Genomic DNA, 8,952 nt, shown 5'->3' with positions numbered 1-8,952 from the left:
CTTATTTCAATTTCCAGGAGTGTAGTTCATACCACGCAAACGCCGATCTCGGCCTTATGCAGATTATGGAAGGGTGGCCTTCGATCATAGAAGAGAGTAAGGACGTTATATTATTTGATCAGCCATTGTCTATACGTTGAGTTACTAGAGAACAGTGAAATTTTTGAAGGACAGGCGGTACGATTTATGTACTTTCTCTCATGGAAGAGGCTGTACTTGTTGTTCTACTTTGTCCTGTAACTGTGATGGGTTGTATGGCCTTCATTTGCTCTCTTCAGCGCTGTCTTGGTGTCAGAACACTAAGACTCATATTGATACGTATTGTCACTGCACCGCTCCATGAAGAATGAATATTGACGTGCTACATATCTCTTGTTATCTTGTCAAATCACTTCGATCACTGCTTCAAAATGATTTTTAATTAGGTTTCATCTTGCTGTACAAGAGAATCGTAGTTATGATTGTATCGCTTTGTGGCCAAATAAATAAAAAAGTGTGAATATGAGTAATGAAGAAAAACATGAGCCCACTTCAGAAAGAACAATTGGGAATCTTCACGTTATTGCTACAATGGAGTAAAACGTAAAATGTGGCATTGTTTTCCTAGTAATTATATTGACCTCTAAGCATCATTTCTGAGAAATTATAAGATACGACACAGACAGAAGAATTTCTACTGCAAGGGGTCGTTGAAAGTTTAACCAATCTACAATAAAACACCCAGTATTACTCTTCGATAATTGAAGACTTCTCTGGAGCAGTTCTCTTTGCAGCTTATTAGCCTTCTGCGAAACCGAATTGGTATTCGTCAGATACGAGCAGGAAATCTTTTTCTTTTCAATCAGAGAAAAAAAAATCACTCTAGATGATGATATCGGAGAGTGCTGCAGCATTTCATATGCCCTCAAGAAGCTGTTTACCAGCACAACGATGTTGTGAAAGGGCACTGATGACCACACTGTTTAACGTCCATCAGTTTTCAATCCATCCATCAAGTTTATAGCGGCCTGTGCACACATCTAATCTTTTCCTGAAGTATTCTCAACTTAAGATCATAATTTTCTTAATGTACTTCGCAAAATACCAGCCATACACGTATACAAATAAGCCGAAACATTATACTCACCTGCTTAATAGTTTTAGTCCACCTTTGGAAAGTAATAAAGCAGCAGTTCTGCGTGGTATGGTTTCAGCAAGTCCTTCGTGGGATCCTTGAGGCATGTGGCTCAATATTTTACAGACAATTCCCATAAATTACGGGACAGTGGTTTGGTGGTCACAGAACTGCCGCTACAAAATAGTTCCATTTAGCCGTATTCAATTACTGTGAAGCATGGGCAATCGGCAAATCTGAGCCTATCATCCCTTGTAACAGAGCCACTCCCGGCGCAGGTGCGTTGGCGTCCATAGTCAATATAATTTGTTTCTCTAAATCTGGCTCAATCAGTATGTGAGAATTTACTGATCTCTCTCTCTTAGTTCCTCAAATGCAGTTTTTTGCTGATCTTCCCATTCGTATGGCTCTCCGGTCAACAATTTATGTAGTAGACTTGCAATCTTAATGAATTTTGGAATAAACCAATGGTAATATCTACCTAACGCTAAAGCTAAATTCCCTTTTAACTCCTTGGTGGATTTTGGAACCAGAAAGTTCTTTACATTGTGCTCATCTGGATCTATGCCTTTATCTGTCTAAGAATGTTACCTCCTTTCTCAGGAATTCACAATTACTTGGTTGTAACTTTAATCTATGTGGCCTTAACCTGTCCAGCATTTCCTGCAAGTTCTCACTGTGTTCCTTTAATGAACTTCCATAGCAAATTATGTCATTTAAACACACTAAACACTTTTGTCTGTTGCAACTCTTCCAAGGCAACATTCATTACTCTCAAATGTTCTTCGTGTATTCTTAAGCCCCATCAGCACCCTTTTTTACTCGTAATGATGAAAATTAGCACTGAATGTTATCTCTTTCTCTATCTGCTGATGCCATAGTGTCCAGCGACCAAATCTAAAGTGGAAAAATACTTGGCTTTCCCTAGTTGGTCCAATATCTCATTTGTCTCGGGTATGGGAAAGGCCTCCCCCACTGAAATTTCGTTCAGTTCCTGTAAGTTCAGTTCTGTTACTAATCTGTATTTTACTATTCTACTGGCGTCTCGTTTCTTTGGTACTGCCATCACAGGTGTGCTCCATGGACTTTGTCTTTGAACAATTATATCCTTGTTAACCATCTTCTCGCCGGCCGGTGTTGCCGAGAGGTTCTAGGCGCTTCTGTCTGGAACCGCGCGACCGCTACGGTCGCAGGTTCGAATCCTGCCTCGGGCATGGATGTGTGTGATGTCTGTAGATTAGTTAGGTTTAAGAAGTTCTAAGTTTTAGGGGACTGGTGACCTCAAATGTTAAGTCCTATAGTGCTCAGAGCCATTTGAACCATAACCATCTTCTCAGTCTGTTTCTGTAATACTGCTTTGTTGCACTTTCGTTATTGTGTATGGATGTACATTACAACCTTACTTTTGTGTTCTCGCAGTATCAGGAGTGCATGTCCCAACATTTCTGTATCTGAAAATTTGTCCCCTTTTAGATAAAATACATCACAACATGGACTACAGTGTTTTTCCCGGTTCATATCACTCGTCGTTGCTCAAATGCTCTGTTATGATCGCTTGTATAACTTGTAATACGATTTCTGTATGTGTCCATTGTATTTAGTTTCTGCATGACTCGTATTGACAGCGTTTTCTCTATCAGTTTTGCCAAATACTTTTACTGTACTCAGAGCGCATTCAGCTTCACTCATGTTCACTACGCTGTGAATGCATTTCTCTTGCTCTGTGCGTGCAATGGATTTTGCTATATACATGTGTGATATGAATTCGTGTCTGGGATAATTATCTCTCTTTTGTTACTAGGCTTCGATCCTTCCTGTACATCTATCTGTGAGATTTTTTTCCTTCTCTTGGACCTATTGTCGTGTCTCTATCGGGTGCCATGCCGTTTAGTATAAAAGTTTACTCAGAACTTTTCTTCATATGATTTGAGTTGCATACCTTACTTTTTCTTTTACTATCTTGTGACGTACACTGTTTCATTGCACCTCTATTGTTTGTGGGACTTTTCCCCTATTCGTAGATCCCTTTTTCTGTCAGCAGTTCCCATCCATTTCTACTTCCTTTGTAATCTCAAAATATATCTCTGTTCATGTCTATTAACTATCGTTGCCACTCAATCCGTGGGCGTCCTACCAGCGTGCATCTTTACTTTGGTCTCCGGTACTGTTAGCAGTGGAATACTTCGACCCTGTGTTCTAATTACCTTCTCATCAAAGTTAATCAAAACTTCTTGTTTCGTCCGGAAGTCCGTTTCTACTAGACCATCATACGGAATCTCAGATCCTCTTCCTACAATACGAAACTCGGGATTCGCTGGCATTTTCCCTGTTATCAATAACTGCAGATCCATGGTTCCTGATGTATCTGCTATACCTTGCGTAACACCCTTCAGGCTTTGGATGACTTCCATGCTCATTACTGCTTCCTTTGCGAACCTCTCTTCTTTTGTAACGCTTATATGTGCCACGGTATCTATTAATAACTCTCAGTTGCTTTCCTAATTCATAGCAACAGGGCGCCATAATTTCGTTCCCTGTTTTGTAGTCTATGACTAATTTTTGGGCATTTCGTCATGGTAACATGTAACTACTTAGTGTTCCACACTCTTGGTATCCCTTTTTACTTGGGTATACCATCCCTAATTTCTAACTGCATTGAGGTCTAATATACCCATGTTGGTTCCACTTGTAACACTTATGTGTTTTACAATCTAGTGCTTGACCCCCACACCTTTTGCATTTTTTCACAAATGGTTATATTTTTACATTCGCATCCATGTGACCTGATCTATTGCAATGGTAACAAAAATTCTGGAAGCTATTTGCTTCTTCCTTCTTCATGGGTGTTGCTACTGATTGTACCTTAGCGCTCATCTTCAGCTTCCTACAGGCATGTGAACCCTTTGCCCACACTTATAACATGTTTCTCCCGGGTTACTTCGAATTTCAAATTCCTTACCAGACACTCTTGCGACCTGTCCCTTTTCTTTCATGGACAATAGTGCGCTTCCCTTCTGCAACACTACTTCCATTGCATCACCTAGGCTAATTCCTTCACCCCGCCTTTACACAATTGTTTGAATCCTGTCGCTTCCTAGGCCCTGTATGAAGCAAGTTTGTCCCAGTGCGCCTATCAGTTGTAATGCACCATGTAGTTAAGCGACCCTTATTACTCTAGTGACCGCCTCTGTAAATGCTGTGGATAATTCATCTATTTGATTCGCCCATGATGCAGTAGCTTTCCCTGGGCGTTGTTTGGCCTGAAATATCTTACAGGCGTAAAAATCTATTGCGTGCTTATCCAAATAATCCTCTTGCAAGATTTATTTTTCTTGATCCAAGTTGTTAACCTGGTTCCAGATAGTTCACTTCGCCATAACATCGCCTGTAATTTTGTAGTTCATGTGTTGGAATAGCAGTGGTTTATCATTCATTTGGACTCTTCAAATGCCACATCCACATTTTTAGTGAACTCTCTAAGTACGGACTTAGCTCCATTAAATGATTTATTTACTAGTACAAGAACGTCCTTTGCACTGATACCTCTGATATCTGAACTACTGATAGAAGTCACCATACATTAGTACATTGTTACACGCAGAATCTTAAAATTATTGCTGTTGTAACTTGCCTGATTTCTTTATGCTGAGAATGCTGTAGTTTGCCAAGCGCAGTGGCCACGCGGTTAGAGGCGCCATGTCACGCATAGCGCGGTTCCTCCCGCCGGAGGTTCGAGTCCTCTCTCGGGTGTGTGTATGTGTGTGTGTGTGTGTGTGTGTGTGTGTGTGTGTGTGTGTTGTTCTTAACATAAGTTTGTTTAAGAAGTGTGCAAGTCTAGGGACTGATGACCCCAGCAGTTTGGTCCCTTAGGAATTCAGACCTCCCTAACGTCCAAATTCACCAAAAGTATCGAGAAGATGAAACCATACAGCACTATGAAATCTCTCGTGGAATAATTTTGTTGGGTAACTCTTCACATAGAAGTAAAGCATTGACTGCAAAAATGTGAGCAGTGAGAATGATACACTCCTGGAAATTGAAATAAGAACACCGTGAATTCATTGTCCCAGGAAGGGGAAACTTTATTGACACATTCCTGGGGTCAGATACATCACATGATCACACTGACAGAACCACAGGCACATAGACACAGGCAACAGAGCATGCACAATGTCGGCACTAGTACAGTGTATATCCACCTTTCGCAGCAATGCAGGCTGCTATTCTCCCATGGAGACGATCGTAGAGATGCTGGATGTAGTCCTGTGGAACGGCTTGCCATGCCATTTGCACCTGGCGCCTCAGTTGGACCAGCGTTCGTGCTGGACGTGCAGACCGCGTGAGACGACGCTTCATCCAGTCCCAAACATAATCAATGGGGGACAGATCCGGAGATCTTGCTGGCCAGGGTAGTTGACTTACTCCTTCTAGAGCACGTTGGGTTCCACGGGATACATGTGGACGTGCATTGTCCTGTTGGAACAGCAAGTTCCCTTGCCGGTCTAGGAATGGTAGAACGATGGGTTCGATGACGGTTTGGATGTACCGTGCACTATTCAGTGTCCCCTCGACGATCACCAGTGGTGTACGGCCAGTGTAGGAGATCGCTCCCCACACCATGATGGCGGGTGTTGGCCCTGTGTGCCTCGGTCGTATGCAGTCCTGATTGTGGCGCTCACCTGCACGGCGCCAAACACGCATACGACCATCATTGGCACCAAGGCAGAAGCGACTCTCATCGCTGAAGACGACACGTCTCCATTCGTCCCTCCATTCACGCCTGTCGCGACACCACTGGAGGCGGGCTGCACGATGTTGGGGCGTGAGCGGAAGACGGCCTAACGGTGTGCGGGACCGTAGCCCAGCTTCATGGAGACGGTTGCGAATGGTCCTCGCCGATACCCCAGGAGCAACAGTGTCCCTAATTTGCTGGGAAGTGGCGGTGCGGTCCCCTACGGCACTGCGTAGGATCCTACGGTCTTGGCGTGCATCTGTGCGTCGCTGCGGTCCGGTCCCAGGTCGACGGGCACGTGCACCTTCCGCCGACCACTGGCGACAACATCGATGTACTGTGGAGACCTCACGCCCCACGTGTTGAGCAATTCGGCGGTACGTCCACCCGGCCACCCGCATGCCCACTATACGCCCTCGCTCAAAGTCCGTCAACTGCACATACGGTTCACGTCCACGCTGTCGCGGCATGCTACCAGTGTTAAAGACTGCGATGGAGCTCCGTATGCCACGGCAAACTGGCTGACACTGACGGCGGCGGTGCACAAATGCTGCGCAGCTAGCGCCATTCGACGGCCAACACCGCGGTTCCTGGTGTGTCCGCTGTGCCGTGCGTGTGATCATTGCTTGTACAGCCCTCTCGCAGTGTCCGGAGCAAGTATGGTGGGTCTGACACACCGGTGTCAATGTGTTCTTTTTTCCATTTCCAGGAGTGTATGTGATGCTCAGCTGCGGTCGTCATGGAGGCACCGCTTAAAGGAGTTCAGGATTGTAACTGCACCATCACAATAAATGTATTCAATAATCAAATTCCTCGTAAATAATACGCCACAGCTTGAGGAGAACAGTAATGTTCATATCTACAACACCAGAGGAAAAAATGATATTTATTACCCATTGCTAACTAAAGCTCTCAGTGGCTCAGAACGAAGCTCAATATGTAGCAGCAAAATATTTTTATCATGTGCTCAATAACAAAGTGTCTGATATGTAGCAAAAAAGTTTTAATTCTAACCTAAAATTATTTCGTTTGACCAACTCCTGTTCCATGGACTAATTCTTATTTAACCTTGTTGTGCAGTTGTCCACTGTGTCGACTGCAGTTAATGTCGTTTCGTTGGTGTTTTTAATCAGTCCTAAGGCTGCAAATGCACATAGTCCACTCTAGTGAATACTCTCTATTGCTGTTGTACCCTGTGTGCATTTTCAGTCTAAGGGCTGATTAAAAGCGGCAAAGAAGCGACATTAACAGGTGTCAACTGCAGTGGTCAACGGCAACGCAGCATTAAAAACTGATAACTTATGAGAAAAATATGGTTCTTAATTGTAATTGCAGGTGTAGGAATAAAAATATACAGGGTGTTACAAAAAGGTACGGCCAAACTTTCAGGAAACATTCCTCACACACAAATAAAGAAAAGATGTTATGTGGACATGTGTCCGGAAACGCTTAATTTCCATGATAGAGCTCATTTTAGATTCTTCCACCTACGCTCAATGGAGCACGTTATCATGGTTTCATACGGGATACTCTACCTGTGCTGCTAGAACATGTGCCTTTACAAGTACGACACAACATGTGGTTCATGCACGATGGAGCTCCTGCACATTTCAGACGAAGTATTCGTACGCTTCTCAACAACAGATTCGGTGACCGATGGATTGGTAGAGGCGGACCAATTCCATGGCCTCTATGCTCTCCTGACCTCAACCCTCTTGAATTTCATTTACGGGGGCATTTGAAAGCTCTTGTCTACGCAACCCCAGTACCAAATGTAGAGACTCTTCGTGCTCGTATTGTGGACGGCTGTGATACAATACGCCAGTCTCCAGGGCTGCATCAGCGCATCAGGGATTCCATGCGACGAAGGGTGGATGCATGTATCCTCGCTAACGGAGGACATTTTGGTCATTTCTTGTAACAAAGTGTTTGAAGTCATGCTGGTACGTTCTGTTGTTGTGTGTTTCCATTCCATGATTAATGTGATTTAAAGAGAAGTAATAAAATGAGCTCTGACATGGAAAGTAAGCGTTTCCGGACACATGTCCACATAACATGTTTTCTTTCTTTGTGTGTGAGGAATGTTTCCTGAAAGTTTGGCCGTACCTTTTTGTAACACCCTGTATGTTCATTAATATTTACACTTGTCACGTATATATATCCTGTAAACTGACTGTTCCCACATCTTTCCAGGGAAAGAATCATTCAGATGATGTATGGAACCTGTAACTGACACAAGATATTCACACGAAGCAGTAAAAGCTAGTGAGGTGACAAAAATCACGGAACACCTCCCAATATCGTATCTGACCTCCTTTTGCATGGCGTAGCACAGGAACTCGATGTGGCATTGACTCAACAAGTCGTTGGAAGTCCCCTGCGGAAATATTGAGCCATACTGTCTCTATAGCCGTCTGTAACTGCGGAAGTGTTGCCAGTGCAGTTTTTTTTTTTTTTTTTTTTTTTTTTTCACGAACTGACCTCTCGATTATGTCCCATAGATGTTCGATGCGATTCACGTCGGGGAATCTGGTTGGCCAAACCATTTGTTCGAACTGCCCAGAAACTTCTTCAAACCAATCGTGAACAAATATGGCGTGGTGACGTCGCGCATTGTCGTCACTGAAAATTCCGTCGTTGTTTTGGAACAGAACGTCAGTGAATGGGTGCAAATGGTCCCCAAGTAGCTGAATATACAGAGGACCAGTCCATTCCATGTAAACACGGCCCACACCATTATGGAGCCAGCAGCAGCTTGCGCAATGCCTCACTGACAAATTGTGTCCATGGCTTCGTACGGTCTGGGCGACACACTAATGCTACCGTCAGCTCTTACCAACTGAAATCGGGACCTATTTCACCGGGCCATGGTTTTCCAGTCCTATAGGGTCCATCCGATATGGTCACGAGCCAAGGAGAGTCGTTGCAGACGATGTCTTGCTATTAGTAAAGGCACTCAGCTCGGTCGTCTGTTGCTATAGCCCATTAACGTCAACTTTCGACGCAATGTCCTAACCGATACGTTCGTCGTACGTCCCACATCGATTTCCGCGGTTATTTCACACAGTGTTGCTTGTCTGATAACACTAACAACTATGCGCAAACG

The sequence above is a fragment of the Schistocerca serialis genome, chromosome 3 (genome assembly GCF_023864345.2).
Source record: "Schistocerca serialis cubense isolate TAMUIC-IGC-003099 chromosome 3, iqSchSeri2.2, whole genome shotgun sequence".
In the NCBI taxonomy this organism is placed as follows: Eukaryota; Metazoa; Arthropoda; class Insecta; order Orthoptera; family Acrididae; genus Schistocerca; species Schistocerca serialis.
The sequence above is the reverse complement of the archived record's forward strand: the minus strand, read 5'-3'. Positions refer to the sequence as shown.